Raw genomic sequence first — 20,929 nt, 5'->3', positions numbered from 1 at the left:
AAGAGAGAGAGAGAGAGAAAGGCCCCATCCTCTGGTTTACTTTCCCAAGCACTCACAACACCCAGGGCTCAGCCAGGCTAGATTCAAGAACATAGGACTCAGCACCAGTCCCCTCATTGACAACAGGAAGCAAAGTACTTGAGCCGTCACCTGCTTGCCTTCCAGGTGTGCACGTGAACAGGAAGTTGCATTGGAAGTGGAAGTGTAGGGTGTCCCATATGGATGCAGGAATCCAAAAAGTGACTTTACCACTGCCCCACAGACCCAGTACAGCAGGCAATTTACAAGCAACTTGACTTGATTAGAAAGGCATGGAGTACTGTGTCTGGAATCTTGACTTCACAGACTGCTGGAATCAGAGACCAAAGTCGGAGCTTATGAGCAATTATCTGCAGTTGGACAACAGTGCAACATCACAGAACTGCGTATTTTAAGAATATTCTTAAGATAGCTGTGTGCTGATATTTGTATTTGGTTCACTATGTTTCCTAATCATCAGTTATTAACTAATGAAGATTAACATGAGGCACAGCAGTTACAGTTTATGCCATGTCACTTCCTGTAATTTGACCACCAAACAATTCGATAAAAAGCTGATAGAGAGAGCTTGCAGAGTTCATTTGTCTTTTGACAAAGGCAAACCTCTGGCTGCCTGCTTTTATAATCTTTTATTTTGTGTTTCTGTTTCTCTTTGTTATTTTCTTAAATGCATGTCATCTTCCTCCCTACTCCCACCTCCAATCTTGTTCAAAATGTGCGTGTGAGAATATCCACCTCAATAATTCACACTTATTTTTATTTATTTAAAGATTTATTTCACATTTATTGGAATGTCAGATTCACAGAGAGAAGGAGAAACAAAAATATCTTCCATCCGTTGATTCACACCCCAAGTGGCCAAATAACCAGAACTCAGCCAATTCAAAGCCAGGACCCAGATGATTCTTTTTTTAAAATTTATTATTATTATTTAAAAAAAATAATCTTACTTAGTTGACTAGAGTGCAAAGGGTCAAGTGTTACAGGATGAAAGCAGTTGATACCATTGTTTCCACACGAATATAATTTTTTTCCCTGTATCTGGGGTTAGGGGAGAAACAAAGGGAAAAGCCCCACCCAACATCTCACCCATCCCAGATTCCCCAATGTGAGGCACGCTGCAAGGGTACTGCTCAAGCAGTTTTGATAGTTCAACAGTTCTGGATTGCTGCCAGTCTCGCCATTCCAATCGTGATGAAACCTATTCAGAATCCACTGGCTAACATAGTTTCTTCATGGTTGGGGTTCTGAGATCAGCAGTTCAGTTGGATGGATCTCCAAAGAAACTTCATCTGAGATGATCCCAAACCTGATTCTTGTGTGAGCTTGTCAGTATAGGGTCTGACACCATCCATCACCCCAATCAGCTTATGCACATGCTGGTCATTGCAATTGCTGGGTTAGTTCTATTTCCAGCCCTGTCTTCCACTTGAACCAATGGGTGTTGTAGTCCAGCTCAATCCTACCCACTTCATACGTGTTCTCACTCAAACCAGTGGGAGCTGCAGCCTAGTTGGGGTGACTCCCCATAACCTCCACCAGGCCTGCTCCCTACCCTTGTTCCCATGCTTGCCAGTATATTCCGCAGACTTGTTCAGGCTGTCCCATTTAGCTCTCCTACTTGTCAATGGGCATTGAAGCCTAGTTCAACCCAATCAACTTACTATCCAGCCCACACACATACTGGCAGGTGCCCTTCTGTCTAGCCACCCCTGCCCCTGTCCTGGTTTTTGTGCTGTCCAGTGGGAGTGGTTATCCAAGAGGGAGGTGCCCACTATCTCCCTTCTAGGCCACACCCACTCCCAGATTATACTCTCCAGGTGCATACTCTCCAGGTGGTTCTGGCATTTAACTTAGCAGAATTGACCCCCCCCCCCAGCGCCAGCCTCTGCCAGCTGATGCTGCGGCTAAGCCCAACCATCCCTCACCCACTTTAATTTTTGCTTGTGCCAGTCGGAACAATCAGCCCAATCTGGCCCTTCCCTGATCTAGCTCACATGAGGCCCACAGGTGTTATAGCCCTGTCTAGTCTGGTCTGCCTCCATCCCAACTCATACTCTCCAATGGGAGTGGTTGTCCAGCAGGGGAGACCACATTCCCCTGCCAGCTTTGCCTCTTCCCCCCTAGTTTTCACATGTGCTGTTTGGGTGCTGCAATGAAATCTGGTATGGCTCACCTCACCTTGGCATTCCTTAATGTGCACTAGTATGTGTCGCAACCGAACCTGGCCCGACACATACTCTGTGCTGGTGCTCGGATTGACCAGCGGTTGATGTAAACAAATTCAGCCTGGTCTGCTCCAAACCCATGCCAGTTGGTATATTTTCCCAACTGTATGCCAGTAGGATAATTTCCATGGCCTGTTCTGGGTTGTTTCCTATCGAGTTTCTTGCGCTTACATGCAGGGACTGTGTTCTGCCAGAGGAGTTGCCCAGGCTCCTTCATCAGAACCTCTCCCAATGCCAGATTTCGTGCATACCAGGGGGTCCATGAGGCAGCCCTACTCAGTTCACCTCCTGTCCTAGCAGGAACAGTGGCTTTTCCTGACTGGCCTTCAACCCAATCTGGTTCTTACTGTTGGATGTTTCTGTCCAGCCACAGCTCTTCCATATCCACATACAGCGCACACATGGCTAAGTAGGGATTGAGATCTAGCCTAGTCTGTCTCACATCTATCCTGGTCCTCCAGAACACCAGAAGGTGTTGGAGTCTATCCCGGCTTGGTGCGCCCAGTCCAAGTCCACACTTGTGCCAAGGGAGACTACAACCATATCCTTTTCAGAACGCAGCCCCCATTATAGCCCATGTGCTCCTTGGTGGGAAACTCAACCCAGCTAGGGTGTCCCCTTTGCTCCCCAACCAGGCCTATTCCCAGCCATAGATCATGCACAGGCCAGTGGTTGCTCTGACTCAGCTTGGCAGAGCCCCTCACCTGTCCTGGCCCCTGCCATAGATGCTGTGGCTTCGTGTCCCTAGCTCACGCATATCAGTAGGTGTAAGGGCCTATTTAGTATGACCTGTGGTCCAGCCTGATTTCTGTTCTTTCTTGTGAGTTAAGGTTTGCTCGGTCCTGCCCAGTCCTCTCCCTTCCAGTTGCAGCCCGGCTCACCCCACATCCTGTTTTAGGATGCATATTCAGGTGCTGCTGCCTTGACCTGCCCAGACTGTTGTTGGTTCCTTTACCTGTGAGTGATGGCAGGTGCTATGGTCACACCTAGCTTAGTCCATTGCATCCTCAGCTTTCGAGCTAACCAGAGGGACTTGTATTTACACAAGGTTGGGTGCACTCAATCCCACAGAGCCTAACTCCAGACCAAGTTCTCTTGCGTGCTGGATAGTGTCTTGACCCTGCCAAATGTGACCACTCCACCACTCCACCACTCCACCACCCAGTCAGGTAATGGTACCTAGCCCTGCCAAACAGGCCCCCATCCATAGCTTCAGTGTGGACTGGTGTGTGGACATCAGTGATTCTCTATGCTAACAGCCGATCTCTGGATTCCTAATTCGGCTGGCGAATCAGTCTGATCCAAATTGTCTTATGGATACATCCCTCCAAACTACCAGGTCTCAATCCCCACACATGAGAGAAAGTTTCATGACCCTGTTACTGGGATTCACCCAGAATTCATCTCTCACCCACACTAAAATTAGCCTTATTCATGAGTGTCCCCAGGCAGCAACTACATATCTTAAAAATTCCAGAGTTCGCCTCCAGGCAGCCAGCAGGCAAAGCCTGGTACCACTTGGTGCACTGGCCACTCAAGGCTGAGGACTCGTTCATTGCCTTTCAGGAGTGTCTTTGGTTTGAGTCCCCAGCATTGGGTCTGGCCCAGCAGGGGCACACCCCACAGCCACCACGCTGCAGGGAGCTGCAGTTGCCCCCAACCCCAAGGCCTGAACCTCTCCTAAACTCGCACAGCTGCAAGATCTTACTGGCGGGGTGGAGCTAGGACTTTAATCCAGTTCCCAACTTTCCTCATGGTGTACGTACTCTGAGGGAAGAGCTCTCTTGGGTCCTGGAGTAAGCTGAGAACTCATTCACTGCCTTCCAGCAGTGTCTTTGGCTTGACTCCCCAGCATTGGGTCTGGCCCAGTAGTGGTACTCCCCACACCCACCACACTGCAGGGAGCTACAGTTGCCCCCAACACCAAGGCCTGAACCTCTTTTTTTAAATTATTTTTTTTTATTGCATTTCATTTTATGACATCGTTTCATAGGCTTTGAGGTCACCCAACTCCTCCCCATACCCTTCCCCCATGGTGGATTACTCCACCTTATTGCAGTATTACAGTTCAAATCCAGGCAAGATTCTTTCATTACAAGCATGTACCATGCATAGAGCCCAACATCATATTGTCCAGATAAATTCAACAGTTTCTTGGGGAAACAATCTCTGGCCTAAAGCAGAGCTGGCAGAATATCTTTCTGATCAATTAAAAGCCATAACATAACATCAACAACAGTTTACAACATTATGGGGTTAATTGACATGTTATTGAGTGACCAATATGTTACAAAATGCAAATTCTTAACCATATCCTGTGACTACTTCATTGACATTTCAATTTTAGTTTATATACAACAGGCTTCTATCCACCTTAAAATGGCTATAGGATACTATTTAGCTGTCTCGTGTCTATTTTCATTTTGTATTTAGCTGTTTATTGTATTGAAGCATAATTTTTACTGAACTTGGCAGATTTCAGGATAGTCCAAACTGGCTTATAAGTTTAACAAATCATATGTCAACAGTTGAGGCATAGAACAGTTTTAGGAGGGGTGTGCCGAGAAATTTTCAATACCCTAGTGAGGAGTAACTTACTTTCGTGTCCTACCTAGTAAGGTATATGTGAGTCCTCACTGACCATTTCCTGTCTGGTTCTAAGCTTTTCTTATTATTCTCTGTCTATCTATTCTATTTTTTTTGTTGTTGTTTGTGTGATTTTTTTTTTGTTTTGTTTTTAGGGGGTTCCATGGTGACCCTGATGATCATTGCAACAGAGGGTGGGGATCCAAAGTTTGAACTAAGTAAGGACCAGAGAAAGCTCTTCTCCCTACTCCCAAAGGAAATTTACTGTTCTGTTTCTGCGGACCGCTCAGGGTTCCTGTCTGTTGTTCCGATGACCTTGAATCCTGCGAGGAAGGATTTGGACTTCTTCCATCCCGTGTGGTAGATCCAAAAGGGGGTGGATGACCTCAAAGTTCTCTGCCTCTGAAGGCACTCTGATTCCCCATGGTCTCCTTGGCAGTTGGGATGTAGTACTTGGTGCCCGAACTGATAGTCCTTGGTGAGGATCCAGGAGTCTCCAGGGTTGGAATACAAGCCTCCTCCTGTCCACCTGCTCCACTCTGGGATCATCCCCTGCTCTGTGCATATGACCTCCTGTTAAAAGGTTGTCAGGATTGCTCTTGATTACCCCTCTGTCTCTGAAGTTTTACTGTTGTCTAATGCTGATTAGAGTCTATTTGCTATAATTACCTGTTATGTTCTTGATAGGTTATACTTGACGTCTTCCTCGCACATTCTAAGGAAATGGAAGATTTCTCTGCTCTCCTGCCCCATTACTGAAAAGCATAGGGTCTTAAAATTGAATTAGGTTTTACAGTTCTTTGATGTAGATCATGAGCAGTCTGACTCATATTGGTTGTTGGTTCATTGGTTACATCAAAATATCTTATTGCATGTGATACAGGCTGTTAGAAGTTGAAATAATATTACAATTTACAGGTACTATTTTCCAGATTGATATAATTTCATCTTAAATTAAGGCAAGCATGTGGCATTTAACCTTTTGGGATTGGCACATGTCTATTAGCATTATGGCTTCCATTTGGGCCCATTTGGCCACAAAGAACTGCATTGCATTTTTTATTACCCGATTAGTATTCCACGGAGTAAATGAACCATAGCTTTCTTGTCCAGTCGTCTGTTAATGGGCATTTCAGTTGTTTCCAAGTTTTTGCAATTACTGATTGTGCTGCTATGAACATAGGGGTGCATGTAAGTTTCTCATATAACAGGTGTTTTGAATATATTTCTAGGAGTGCTATTGCTGGATCATATATTATGCAGATTTTCAGTTGTTTGAGTGTCCTCCATACTGATTTCCATATAAAATGTACAAGTCTGCTGTTCCACCAGCCATGGAGAATGTTCCCTTTTCCCCACATCCTCTCCAGCAAGTGTTGTTGGTCTTTTTTTGTATATGAGCCATTCTTACTGGCATTAGGTGGTACCTTATTGATGTCTTACTTTGAATTTCCCTTATTGCCAGGGAACCTGAGCATTTTTCATATGTTTGTTTGCCTGTTGTGTTTGTTCCTTTGTGAAATGTCTGCCCATTTCCTGTGCCCATTTCTTGAGTGGTTTGTTTGTTTTAGTGTTTTGGTTGTTCTGGAGATCTTTGTATATTCTGGAGATCAGCCCCCTGTCACCTATGTAGAGTGGAAAGATCTTCTCCCATTCTGTGGGCTGCTTTTTTACTTTGTTGATTGTTTCCCTTGACATGCAGAAGCTTCTTAGTTTGATCAAGTCCCATTTGCTTATTTTGGACTTGATCGCTATTGCTTTTGGAGTCCTTTTTAGGAAGTCAGGGCCTACACCTAAATCTTGCAGTGTGTTTCCAACATTTTCTTCCAACAGTTTGAAAGTTTCTGGATGTAGGTTTAGGTCTTTTATCCATTTAGGTTTGATCTTAGTGTATGGTGAAAGATGTGGGTCTATCTTCTTGTTTCTGCAGGCTATTAACCAGTTGTCCCAACAGCATTTATTGAAAGGAGCATTACATTTGCATGGGTTGTTGTTTGCTTTTTTATCAAAGATTATTTGACTGTCTCTGCGTGGGTTCCCTTGTATTAGTTCTCTCTGCTCCATTGATCCTCCTCTCTGGTGTGTGGCCATTATTACCAGGCTGTTTTGATAACCACCACCCTATGGTATTTCCAGATGTCTGGAATTGTGATTCCCCCTGTTAACTTCCTATCCTTCAGTATGGTTCTTGCTATTTTTGCTGTTTTTGTGTTTCCAGATGAACCTTTGTATCATTGTTTCCAGTTCTATGAAGATTGTTTTGAGTACTTTGATGGGGATTACGTTGAATGTATATATTGCTTTTGGTAGTGTGGGCATTTTGACAAAATTGATTTTACCTATATAGGAACATGGTATATCTCTCCATCTTTTGAAGTCTTCCTCAATTTCTTTTTTTAAGCTTACTGTAGTTTTCTTCAAATAGATCTTTTACATTTTTGGTTAGGTTAATTCCCAGGTACTTCATACTCTTCTCTGTCATTTTGATTGGTATCCTGCTGGTTAGATCTTTTTCCATATTGGGGCTGTTTGCATACACTATGGCTGTTGATTTTTGTTCATTTATTTTGTACCCTGCCACTCTACCAAACTCTCGTATAAGTTCTAGCAGTCTCTGTATTGAGTCTCTTGATTCTTTTATGAAAAGGATCATGTCATCTGCAAAGAGTGAACGCTTGACTTCTTCATTTCATATTTGAATCTTTTGATTTCTTTTTCTTGTCTTATGGACTCTGTGAGTACTTCTAGGACTATGTTGAATAGCAATGGTGATAGAGGACATCCTTGTCTTGTTCCAGTTCTCAGTGGAAAGGGTTCCAGTTTTTCTCCATTCAGTACAATGCAGGTGTTGGGTTTTTCATTTACTGCTTTGGTTATGTTGTGGATTGTTCCTTTTGTGCTTACAATCATTAGAGCTTTTAGCATGAAGTGATGTTGAATTTTGTCAAAAGCTTTTTCTGCATCAATTGATACTATTATGTGATTTTTGTTCTTCAGTTTTTGGATGTGGTGCATTACATTTATGGATTTCCGAATGTTGAACCATCCCTGCATTCCAGGGATAAATCATACTGGATGAATGATCTGTCTGGTGTTTCTTTGAATTCTACTGGCTAGAATTTTGTTGAGAATCTTAGCATCAACATTCATCAGGGAGATAGGTCTGTAGTTTTCCTTCTCTGTTAGTTCTCTATCCGTTTTTGGGATTAAGGTGATGTTGGCTTCATAGCATGAGTTTGGAAGGGTTGCTTCCTTTTCTATTGTATTGAAGAGTTTGTAGAGGATTGGGGTTAGCTCTGCTTGGAATATTTTGTAGAATTCTAGAGTGAAACTGTCTGGGCCTGGGCTTTTCTTTGTTGGGAGATCTTTAATCACTGATTCAATCTCTACCTCAGTTATAGGTTTGTTCAGGTCTTTTGTTTCCTCTGGGCTAAGTTTTGGTAAATGGTGGGAGTCTAAGAACTTTTCCATTTCCTGGTGATCTTCCGATTTGTTGGAGTACAGTTGTTCATAGTAGTTTCTAATTATTTTTTTAATGGTTGCAGTGTCAGTTGTTGTGTTGCCTTTTTCATCCTTGATGCTATTAATTCTCAATTTCTCTTTTTTTTTCTCTGTCAGATGGGCCAGTGGGTTGTCTATTTTGTTTATCTTCTCAAAGAACCAGTTTTTTAATTTATTGATTTTGTGTATAGTTTTTTATTTTAATTTGGTTTATTTCCTCCCTTGTTTTGATGATTTCTTGTTTTCTTTTGTTTGTAGGGTCGTTTTTTTTTTTTTTTTAAGATTTATTCATCTTATTACAGCCAGATATACACAGAGGAGGAGAGACAGAGAGGAAGATCTTCTGTCCGATGATTCACTCCCCAAGTGAGCTGCAACGGGCCGATCCAAAGCAGGGAACCTGGAACCTCTTCCTGGTCTCCCATGCGGGTGCAGTGTCCCAATGCATTGGGCCGTCCTCAACTGCTTTCCCAGGCCACAAGCAGGGAGCTGGATGGGAAGTGGAACTGCTGGGATTAGAACCAGCGCCCATATGGGATCCCGGGGCTTACAAGGTGAGGATTTCAGCCGCTAGGCCACGCCGCCGGGCCCTGTAGGGTCATTTTGCTGCTGTTTTTCCAATTCCTGGAGGTGTGTGCTTAATTCCTATATTTGGTGCCTTTCTTGGGCCTTGACATGAGCTCCAATGGTGATGAATTTACCCCGTAGCACTGCTTTGGCCGTGTCCCACAAGTTTTGGAATGTTGTGTTTGAGTTTTCATTGGTTTCCATAAATTTTTTGATCTCATCTTCTATTTCTTCTCTGACCCATTGTTCATTTAGTAGCATATTGTTCAGCCTCCAAGTGTTTACATATTTCCTGAGGCATTTTGATTTATCGATTTCCAGTTTCATGCCTTGGTGGTCTGAAAAGGTGCATTGTATGATTCCAATTTTTTTGAAGTTAGTGAGGCTTGCTTTGTGCCCTATCATGTGGTCAATCCTGGAGAAGGTGCCATGCACTGCTGAAAAAAACGTATATTCTGTGTCCTTGGGGTGGAGGGGTCTGTAAATGTCTACCAAGTCCATTAGTTCTATGGTCTGTGTGAGTTCTACTGTTCCTCTGTTAAGTTTCTGTTTTGTTGATCTTTCTATTGGTGTTAACGGGTTGTTGACGTCCCCCATGATTATTGTGTGTGCATCTATGTCCCCTCTTAAGTCCATCTGCAATTGCTTCACATAGCTGGGTGCACCTGTGTTTGGTGCGTAGATGTTTATAGTGGTAATCATTTCCTGCTGGAAGGTTCCCTTCAGCAATATGAAGTGTCCATCTCTGTCTCTTTTGATGTTTGTCATGTTGAAGTCTAAGTCATCTGAAAGTAGAACAGCTACTCTAGCCTTTTTTTCTCATCTATTGGCATGAAATATCTTTTCCATCCCTTTAGTTTCAGTTTCTTAGCATATTTTTTGGCTAGCTGTATCTCTTGTAGGCAACAGATCGTTGGGTTCTGTTTGTTGATCCTTTCTGTTAATCTGTGTCTTTTGATTGATGAATTTAGGCCATTTGTGTTTAGAGATAATATGGAGAAGTTGTAATTTTGAGCTGCCATGAGTGTGTGTAGGCGTGCAAGTGTGCATTTGCATCTATTAGTATCTCTGATTTTATTTTTTTAGTTTTTAGATTTATTTATTTATTTATTACAAAGTCGGATATACAGGAGGAGGAGAGACAGAGAGGAAGATCTTCTGTCTGATGATTCACTACCCAAGTGAGTCGCAATGGTTGGTGCTGTGCCGATCTGAAGCCAGGAACCAGGAACCTCTTCCAGGTCTCCCATGCAGGTGCAGGGTCCCAAAGCTTTGTGCCATCCTCGACTGCTTTCCCAGACCACAAGCAGGAAGCTGGATGGGAAGTGGAGCTGCTGGGATTAGAACCAGCACCCATATGGGATCCCTATGCATTGAAGGCGAGGACTTCAGCCACTAGGCCACGCTGCCATGCCCAGTATCTCTGATTAACTGTCTTTCCTCTTGTGAACTTTAGTGGGGAGGTCTTCCCATTTGCCATCTTTGATTTTGGTTTTCATTTTTTCTCTCTCGGTTTAGCACCTTCCTAAGGAAATTTTGTAGAGCTGGTTTCATGCTGGCTTATTCTTCGAGTTTCTCTTTACTGTGGAGGAATTTAATTTCATTTTCCAATACAAACAAAATCTTCACTGGTTACATTATTCTTGATTGGCAGTTGTTTTCTTTCAGGATTTTATCATTATTTTCTTAAATTCCTTATCTGGTAACTCCTCCATGTCTTCATCTTGCATATCAGAGATTGAGATTAGTTTTTGGTTGTTTTGGGGGGAAGTGCTTGATCTTGTGTCTGAATCATTACTTTTTCTGATACTTCCCCCCATTGTTTTTTGGCTTTTTGTTGTTTCCGGATTTTAGCCTCTGAGTTGCTCATCCACAGCCTCTGACCTCAGTGCTGTTGCCTACAGCAGGTGTGGTCCAGTTACTGCTGCTTGAAGTATAGGCAGAAGCGTAATTCTCCTTGCTCTATTGGGGACAGTAGGCGATGGTGGGGTGTTGGGTTGTTTTGTCTGCCCCTGGGTTTATATCTCTGCAGCCTGGTTCCCCTGCAGCTTGTTGGTTAGGTGTTGTCTTGCGTGTGCCCACGGGGACAGAAAGTAGGTGAGTGACTTTGTAACCTTGGGGCTTCCTGTCTTTGCTCTGGGTAGATTTAGTGCGTGTGATTCCACTCCCCACTACACTCTCTCAAAGGTGCTCTCCCCTTGGGAAGTGGGCTGCTGTGTCCCATGCTTGCCTGCCACCTCTGCCCAGGTCAGTAGTCTTTGTTCAGTGGTGCCACCACCCTTGGGGCCTGTGCTGAGCAGCAGGGAATTCTACTGGAGCCTCCAGCCGTCCACCACCCTGAGCAGAGTCAGGGCGCTCTGTGAACCCAGTGTGTGCAGTTCCACTCCCCATTACACTCTCTCAAAGGCGCTCCCCTGTTGGAAAGTATGCTGCTGAGGTCCTCCCCCCTGCTTGTCCTCCACCTCTGCCCGGGATGGTGGCCTCTATATTCAATCACGCAGCCACCTCTGGATCTCTAGCACTCCAGTGGTCTGTGGCCCCTGCTGGTGTGGGTACTTGTAAAAGGTTTTTCTAGCTGCCTTTGTCTTCTCTGGATCAGCTGAAACTCCTGCCAGCCTTCCCCCTGCCTGGGATCATAACTCACCAAGTTTCATGCGGGGTACTCGCTCCAAGCTGAGTGGATCTTCTTACTTCAGTGATATCCAGGGTCCTTCCCACTCCTCTCCCTGCAATTCTATGCCTCCTGGTTTGTTCTTCTGCCGGTTTGGTCCCTCTCTCTCTGCACTCCACCCTATACCAGCTCTCCATGATCAACCATCTTCTTGAAGTCCTTTTATAATTTCTTCATCACATGATTTTTTGCAAGGTTTATTTATTTTTATTGGAAAGGAAGATTTACTGAAAGAAAAGATAGTCTATTTGCTAGTTCAATCCACAAGTGGTTCAATAGCCAGAATTGAGCCAATCCAAAACCAGGAGCCTCTTCTGTCTCTCCTGTATGGATATAGGGTCTCAAGCTTTGGTCCATACTCTGCTGCTTTGCCAGGCACATTAGCAGGGAACTGGAATAGAACTGAGGCAGCTGGGACTCTAACCAGCACTCATATGAGAGATCAGTAATATTAGCAGCATCTTAATAACTAAGCCACAACATCAGTCCCATAACATTTTAAAATATAATTTTCATCTATCTGAAAGACAGAGAGGCAGAAGACAGCAAGTGCGATGTTCCACCTGCCCGTTTACTCCTTAAATGCTCACACAGCCAGGGCTGAGACAGGTAGCAATCAGGAGCCTAGAAGACAGAATGGTCTCCCACATGGGATGCTGGAATCCCAGGGCTTGCCGCTTAGGGCCTACACTAGCAGGAAGCTGGGTGGGAAGTAGAGGTAGAACTCTGACCAGGCACATCGACAGGGAAGGTGGATGCTATAAATGGCATATTAACCACAGTACCAAACACCTGTCCTTTAGCGTGCTGAAGTTCTTCCTATGTGGCTTGCAGTATATTTCTAAATTACACATGTGGCTCATGTTACATTTCTAAATTATACTGGGCATTAACTCACATTATTTTTGTAATTTACATATGAGGTTTACCTATTCTAAATCACACATGTGGTTCATTCCAAGTAACACATTCCAAGTAACACATTACCACTGTAACTCTTTTTGTTGGATAGTGCTGCCCTAAAGGCAGGGTAACTGGGGATATTTGAGGATTCTGACAGGTGTTGAAAGGTTTATTAATTTTTAAATAAAAATAGAGGTTTTTATTTAAATAAAGGTTTATTCTGCACTGGCCAGACACCAGGGCTGGGCTTCACATCACATGGGTTCTGCCCATGGGGGATCCAGCTCTAGTGGCTCTCTGGGTGGCATCTGCTGCTTGGCTTTCAAGGAATCCTTGAGATCCTTGAACAGCTGAGCTGTACCTGGGTAGCAGCATTGTAGCTTTCACACTCCTTGGTAACCTCTTGAGTCAGCTGCTCAATGCAGGACAGCAGGAAGTTCTTCTCCTCCCATAGTATCTGCTGCAGGTGCTTGAATTCTGAGTGGATCAATTATTTCTCAAAGTCCATCTGGGCTTGGTGGTGAGGTACAGAGATACAGAGAGAAGAGATGGCCTCAGTTGTCCTTCCTTGCCTGCTATTTAATTTTAATTTTAATTTTTGTATTTGATTTCACCAGAAGAGATGAGGTGGATAAACTTTTGTTTTCCTTAAATAGATTTGTTTATTTGCATGGCAGAGAAACAGAGAGAAGGAGGAAGGGAGTAGGGAATAAGGGAGCGAAGGTGTGAGGGATGGAAAGATATAGAGAGTCTTGTACATGGATGGTTCACTCCCCAAATACCCAAACAGCATGAGCTCGGCCAAGCTGAAACCAGCAACCAGCAATTCCATCCAAATCTTCCACACAGATGCAAGGAACCAAGCACTTGGGTCATATTTTCAGTTTTTCTCAGGTACATAGGCAGAGTTGGATTAGAAGCTGAGCAGAGCTGGACCTCAAACCAGTACTTATGTGAAATGCTGTGTTGAAGGAGGCAGATGAACACACTGCAGTATTATGCAAACTCAAAGAACACACATGTAAAACACACTTTCCATGACAGTGTTGTGGTGTAGCCCATTAAGATATTGTTTGCTTGCAATGAAGCATCTCATATTCAGGTGCTGGTCCAAGGGCTGGCTGCTGTGCTCTGATCCAGTTCCTGCTAATGCACCTGGAAAGCCACCACATGGGTGATTTAGATGAAGCTCAGATTCTTGGCTTCTGCCTGAACCACCTCCTCACCAATGAGGCCATTGGAAAGTAAAGAAGTGGAAAATCTATCTCTCCTCTCAGTGTCACTCTTCCTGTCAAGTCTTTAATTTTTCTGTAACATTCTGATATCATTTATGTCATCATTTTTGTTTTCAAGAATTTTCCTAAAATTCATCTTAATAGAAAGGTTTTCATATATATATATTTTTTACTTTGACATACCAAAACCAAAACAGTACAGGGTGGAGCTTTTCCTTATTTGAAATTGATAATCTCTTCATCTTGAGACTTTTTGTTTACAAGTGATTTCTCCTTATGCTCCAAGATCCCATTATGGAGGAGGGTTGCAGGAGGGGACGTCTAGCTCGGATCCCGACCCCAGCCCGCCATGTGCTCATGGCTCATGGTGGGCTGGGCCCGGACATGCCTGGGTGCGGGGCCTGCTTCCTTCCAGGGTGAGTACGTCGAGGGGGAGGTCTCTGTGACTGGGTATGTCTGGGGCCCACCCACTGCCCTCATTGGGCGGTGAACGGGATTGGGGTGGGGTGCCCGGTCAGGGAGCTCTGGGGTAATGGATGTCTGAATCGCTGCTTAGATAGCTCTAGGCTGACCCCACTGTTTCTGGGATCTGAGTCAATCCTAAAGATTCCCAATGCCAGTAACTCTTCCTTTGAAGAACTTCCAATCCCTTAATAATGCTGAGCTTTGAACACCTATCAAGTAAAAGATAAGCTCTGGCTTGTCTAGTAGGCTTACACCTAATGGTCCTCAGAGCAACCATGGGCAGGTGCGTGATTTACGGCTAGGAACAGGCCCAATCTGGGAGGTAAGGGGACACCACAACTGGGATGAGGTTCCCACCAAGGGGTGTAGGTGCTGGAATGGGGGATGCGTTCTATCTAGGAAACAGTTTCAGTCACCCGAGGCACTAGTGTGGGCTGGGATTGGATGCACCAGGCCAGGCCAGACCCCAACACCATCTGGTGTTATGGAGAACCAGGGTAGATGTGGGACTGACTAGGCTGAGTCTCAGTCCCCTTCTGAGCCATGTGTGAGCTGTATGTGGGTATGGACGAGCCATGGCTGGGCTGAAACATCCAACAATAAGAACCAGAATGGGGTGAAAGCCAGCCAGGAAAAGCCACTGTTCCTGCTAGGACAGGAGGTAAACCGAGTAGGGTTGGCTCAAGAACCCCCTGGCATGCGCAAAATCTGGCATTGGGAGGGGTTCTGATGGAGGATCCTGGGCAACTCCTCTGGCAGGACACAGTCCCTGCAGGTAAGTGCAAGAAGCATGATAGGAAACAGCCCAGAATAGGCCATGGAAAGTTTCCCACTGGCATACATTCGGCATGGGTCAGGAGCAGACCAGGCTGAATCAGTTCATATCACCCACAGGCAAATCCGATCACCAGAACAGAGTGTGGGATGAGCCGGGTTTGGTTGCGACAAAACCAGTACACATTATGGGATGCCAGGGCATGGTTGCCTGTACTGGATATGAATGCAGCACCCATCCAGCATGCGTGAGATCCAGGAAGGAAGGGGCAGAGCTGGCGGGGGGATTAAGGGGCTGGTCCCCTTGCCAGACAGCTACTCCCACTGGAGAGCGTGGGCTGGGGTAGAGACAGACGCGACTAAGCAAGGCTACAACACCTGTGCGCTGCATGTGGACTAGATCAGGGCCGCAGTATCAGCTGGCAGAAGCTGGCACTGGGGACTAATTCTGTCAAGTCAAATCACAGAACCACCTAAAGAGTGCATAAACTGGGACAGAAAGACCTGGGAGGGAAAAAGTGGGTTCCCCCTTCTTGGGTCACTATTCCCATGGGAGGGCATGAAAACTGGGACGGGGGCTGGGATGGCTAGATAGAGAGGCACTCAACAATATCCGTGAGGGCTGGATGGTTGAGTTGGTTAGATGGAACTAAGCTTTAATACCCATTGACAAGTACCAGAGCCAAATGGGATGTGGGACAGACTGGTCTTCTGCTACACATACTGGCAAACCAGGGTAGGGGGCGGGCCTGGTGGGGGTTATTGTGGGTCGCCCCAACTAGGCTGCAGCTCCCACTGGTTGATGTAAAGGCCGAACCAGACTGGACTGCAACACCCATTGGTTCCAGTGCAACTCAGGACCGAAAACAGAACCAACCCAGCAATTGCAACCACCAGCTGATCGGGGTGATGGACTGTGCTGGGCCCTGTGCTTGCTAGAACATACAAGAAACTAGTCTGGGAATACCTCAAAGTATCTTTGGAGATCTCCCCAATCGAACTGCTGGACTCAGAACTCTAACCAAGAAAAGACAGAAGACAGAACAGGACAATCATTCATCTCAGCTATATGTTGGCAGCGAAATATGGGGCAAATGGAGACTTTATGATGGACCATATCAATCAGTGGACGACCTCATCGAGCGAAACTGGCAGCGATTCATAATTGGAGAACTATTAACACCACTTGAGCACATATCTCAGAGCATGCCCCACATCCGGGACTTGGGGTGGGTGGGAAACCGGGTGGGGCTTCTCTCTCAATATCCCCCTTTACCTCAGATACATGATGGAAACAATATGGACATAATAGTATTACCCACTTCCCTATCCCCCTGAACCTTTTTTTTTTCTTTTTTTTCTTCTTTCTCCTTTAACTGTAATTAACTATGTAAAGATTGTCAACAACAATACATTAAAATAGATTAAAAAAATTCCCATTATGCAGCTGGATTTCCTCCTATGATGAGACGTACCTTAAGACAAGGCTTGCCTGGATTGTTCTTGATCACATAAAAACCTGCTAGCCTCTCCACGGATTGCATGAGAGGCTCCAGGGAGTTCTGGATCTAAATGTTGATCCATACTGCTTTCTAAAGCTGGGGGGGAGTAGGAAATCAGAACCTATGTGATGTAAGAGAGAAGAAGGTTGCTATAATTTATTATGAGTAATGTTTGGATGGTGCTTCAAGACTGTCAAACAACTCCCACAAACCTTTCCTCACTTATTCTACCAACAGTTTGAAAAGGTATATTTGAAGTCGGCTGCTAATGAACTGTGAACTCAGTGAAGGATGGGCCAAGTCCTTGGGTTCCCATGCTCATGTGGTGCACCAGAAGAACCTCCTGCCTCCCAGCTTGGGACTGGCTCAGCTCCAGCTGTTTCAGCAATTTGGGGAGTGAAGATAGGAGATCTCTCTCTTTCTCTCTCTCTAACTCTGCCTTTCAAATAAGTAAAATTTTAAAGACATTAGTTAATGCAATTTGAAACCTGAGGCATCTGAGGCTCAGAGAAACCTAGGGATTTCTTGAAAGTCACACAATCAATTCAAAGTCTAACTTTGAGCCTGCATCTTTTTATTTTTTATTATTTTTTAAGGAGTTATTTATTTTATTATGAAGTCCGATATACAGAGAGGAGGAGAGACAGAGAGGAAGATCTTCCGTCCGATGATTCACTCCCCAAGTGAGCCACAACGGCTGGTGCACGCTGATCCGAAGCCGAAGCTGAAGCCAGGAACCTGGAACCTCTTCTGGGTCTCCCACACAGGTGCAGGGTCCCAATGCATTGGGCCGTCCTCAACTGCTTTCCCAGGCCACAAGCAGGGAGCTGGAAGGGAAGTGGGCTGCCGGGATTGAACTGGTGCCCATATGGAATCCTGGGGCCTTCAAGGTGAGAACTTTAGCTGCTAGGCCATGCCACTGGGCCCACTTTTTTTTATTTTTATTTTTATTTTATTTTTTAATATTGTTTGCATAGTTGAGAGAGATGCATGCTTATGAACATCTCCAGTTTGGGTGAGGTGGATCAAGGTGTGGAAGAAGGTGAGTGGGACAAACATTCCACTTCCTTTTTCTTTTTTTTCCTCCTGTTTCTTCTGATGGGATTTAGTGTGGGAGGGGTAAAGAGGGGACTGCTCTTTGATGTCAAACTGCTCTTTGATGGTGACATCTGAAAGACTGCAAGGTGGAATCCACATCATCAGAATCAAATTTCTGGGTCTTGGGGCTGGTACATGGCTAAACAGGCTAATCCTTCCCCTTCAAGTGCCAACATCCCATATGGGTGCTGGTTCAAGTACTGGTTGCTCCACTTCTAATCCATTTCTCTGCTTATGGCCTGGAAAAGCAGAGGAGGATGGCTGAAGTCTTTAAGACCCTGCACCCATATGGTAGACCCAGAAGAGGCTCCTGGCTCCTGGCTTAGGATCGCCTCAACTTTAGCAATTGCAGCCTTTTGGGGTGTGAATCATTGGGTGGAAGATCTTTGTCTTTTCTCTCTGAAAACCTGTCTTTCAAATTAAAATAGATAATTCTTATTCTTCTTAATCTGTAGCAGCCTTACAGGATGGCCTTATTAACCAGTTCTCCCCTTGCAAGGGCCAGGATCCTGACTACTTCACTTCCCATCCAGCATCCTACTTGTGACATGGTAAAGCAGCAGAATAGCCCAAAGCCTCGGGACCGTGTACCCATGTCTGGTCCACAGGAAGCTCCTAGTTCTTTTAGGGCTAGCTCAGCCTTTTGGGGAGTGAACCAGTAGGTGGAGAATCTTAGCCTCTTTGCTTTCACTGTAAACCTGCCTCTCCAATAAAAACAATTAAAAATTTTAAATATGTCTTCTTTTAATCTTCTGTTATTCCCTGATTGGCAAGGAAAGCAGTTCCTCAGACTCAGAATTTTGAGCTCATATGCCTGGTTAATGTAACCTGCAGAAGCTACAGAGGGCAAACCCACAGGAAGGAGTCAACAGCTTGCAGATCTTTGAACTCCCATCAACAAAGAGGTAGCGCCAGTGCCTACCTGATGATGTGGGTCAACTTCTATCAGTCCACCGTTATGGGATTTATGGTCCTTGGAGTTATGACACACCACACAGAGGACTCCCCCATCCTCCTAATACAACTAGTGCAGCTTCTCCCCATGCTTTGGACATCTCAGTTCCTCCCCTTTTCCCTGCTGCATCTCAGAGGTATCCATAGCTCAAAATCTCTCCACTAGATTACCCAACAGCCAGTTGCATATGAATGCATCCTTCCTCATGGACCTGTTACAGAGGGGACATTAGAGGAAATTATCAAAAGCTTCCCCAAGCTGAGTGATGCAGCTGCAGAAGTTGTGCCCACAGCCAATGGTGACAGGGTCCTGTAGAATGTCCAGGCAGATAGGATAGGCAACTTTCTGCTGAAGGTTCGTGGAAAACCATTGGCTTGCCATGGCAGAGCATCCAAGCTGACCCATGCCTGCATGAATTCTGGATGTTGGCAGTGGACCCTGTTGCCAGAAGGGGGAAAGAGAGCAGGTAGAAGTCAAAGAGTCTGTCAAGGCAAGAGGAAAAGGGAGGGATAGAAAACTGATTCAAAGAAGTAACAATTTCAATCTAGTGAGCATTCTGTAGAGGTGAATCAGAAGGACAATCCTCTCTGATCACAACTTGGAAGCAACTGGCAAATGAGAAAGTATATTTGATGATTTTTCATAGGGTATGTGATATTGAACCTTGGACTGGTTGTATATTGTTGTGGGCTGAGGAGCTGATTTACATTCCTTTAGCTGAGCACTCAGGAATCAGGCCTATGGCAGTAGCACCTGGCTTTTGCAGACTCATTGGCGTCCTATTGTCCTGTTAATGGGCTTGGGGGAAAGAGGATATAATATGGTAATAAAGAGGCTTGGGGGAGACGGCTCCCAGCACTTCTAACACCATCATGGTCTCCGTGTGTTGGTGCTTTTTGCTCAGACATTTGCCGTGCCTACTATGCCAGCTCAGCTAGCCGCGACAGTATATAACACAGGTGACTGGATCAGAAGGGCCAGGACAATAAAGTCCAGTCGCAGAGGACTTTTCAGCAGCATTAGAGAGGGGGTGGAATGGCTGGAAGACAAGGTCTTGGGCATCTCTTGTAGGTGGAGTCAAACGAAGAGAAAGATAGAGAGTGAGAGAATGCACTTGCCAAGGAGGGAAGATCTACTGCAGGTAATATGGCTCCTCACTTTGAAGAAAATGAGGAAGATACAGTCACTTTCTCATACCAGTCTTCCCTTGAGAGATTCCCAGTGACGTGTAAGACACAAGGAACTTCCTTTCTGTTTATGTTTAAGGAGTTATTTTATTTGAGACAGTTATACAGAGAGAGGAAGAGACTAAGGGAGAGGAGTTTCCTTCTATTGATTCACCCCCCAAATGACTACTGAAAGAGAAAAGTAAGGGTTAATGCTTTTTCTGCTTCTGTATCCTGCTTGGCGAGATCAGATTAAAGGTAGGGGAATGGCCATGCTGGGCCTGACAATGGGAAGAGGGCCTAAGTTTCTATCTCCTGATAAGTAAATCCTTAGTCCGAGGAAATGAGGCTGGAGGGCCCTGAGCTGGTGCCAGACTAAGGTCATAAAATTTGTACCAAACCCAGCAAGTGTGCTGAGCTCGCAGTATAAAATGCCTGTACCCCTGGACATCGGGGCTTCTTCTCCTTGCAGAGTGGGAGCCCGTTCGCGAACGTCAATAAAATCCCTCTTGCTTTTGCAGCCTCTGACCTGGTTATTGGGAGCTTTCGGGCGGCGACTCCTGGGGCCCGTACCTGTTAAACCCCCGCGGTTTAACATTTGGGGGCTCGCCCGGGATCCGGGGGTCGTCTTTCGACGCTCTGACCAGACAGAGGGAGGTAAGTCCGGCCGGTTCATGTAGTGTGTGTGTTTGTTATATGTTGTGTTGATATTTGTAATTACTTGGTACACCGGTGAATTTGAATTTTGTATTTGAATTTTGTTTGTGCCTGGAGGACGCTCCAGGACTAGTTTGTGCCTGGAGGACGCTCCAGGACTTGTTTGGAACTGGGGAAGAGCGAGTTTATCTCATCCCTGGAGGTCGTGTGGAGGCAGGGTGCCCCTCCGACCATTTGTATTTGGAATTTGTATTTGGAATTTGTATTTGGAAGGAGAATTTGATCCCGCGATAGTCTTGTCTTTCGTTAGTTTGTTGTGTGTTTTTGTGTTGCTGCCCATTGTGTTTAGTGTTTTAAGTTTGATAATGGGATAAGCTTTAGTTACTCCCTTGAACCTCTCGATTGATCATTGGCCAGAAGTCCGGGGATAAGCCCGAAGTCTATCTGTGGAGGTAAGCAGGCGCCTTACGACACCCCTTAGTTTGATTCCTCACCCTTGGACTAAAAGTTAAGGATAGGGTTCACAATCTCTCCCTCCAGGTTAAAAGATCTTGGCAGACTTTCTGCTCTGCAGGATGGCCC

The 20,929-nt window shown here is 45.2% G+C and overlaps 1 protein-coding gene across 3 annotated transcripts in view; it reads right to left on the bottom strand.

Moving 5' to 3' along the window:
• LOC131480756 (E3 ubiquitin-protein ligase TRIM31-like) overlaps positions 1-20,929 on the bottom strand; it is a 166,585-nt gene that overhangs the window by 13,134 nt on the left and 132,522 nt on the right. The gene's annotated exons all lie outside the window — the stretch shown is intronic.

This window comes from Ochotona princeps, chromosome 1 (assembly GCF_030435755.1).
Source record: "Ochotona princeps isolate mOchPri1 chromosome 1, mOchPri1.hap1, whole genome shotgun sequence".
Taxonomy (NCBI): Eukaryota; Metazoa; Chordata; class Mammalia; order Lagomorpha; family Ochotonidae; genus Ochotona; species Ochotona princeps.
The sequence above is the reverse complement of the archived record's forward strand: the minus strand, read 5'-3'. Positions and strand labels throughout refer to the sequence as shown.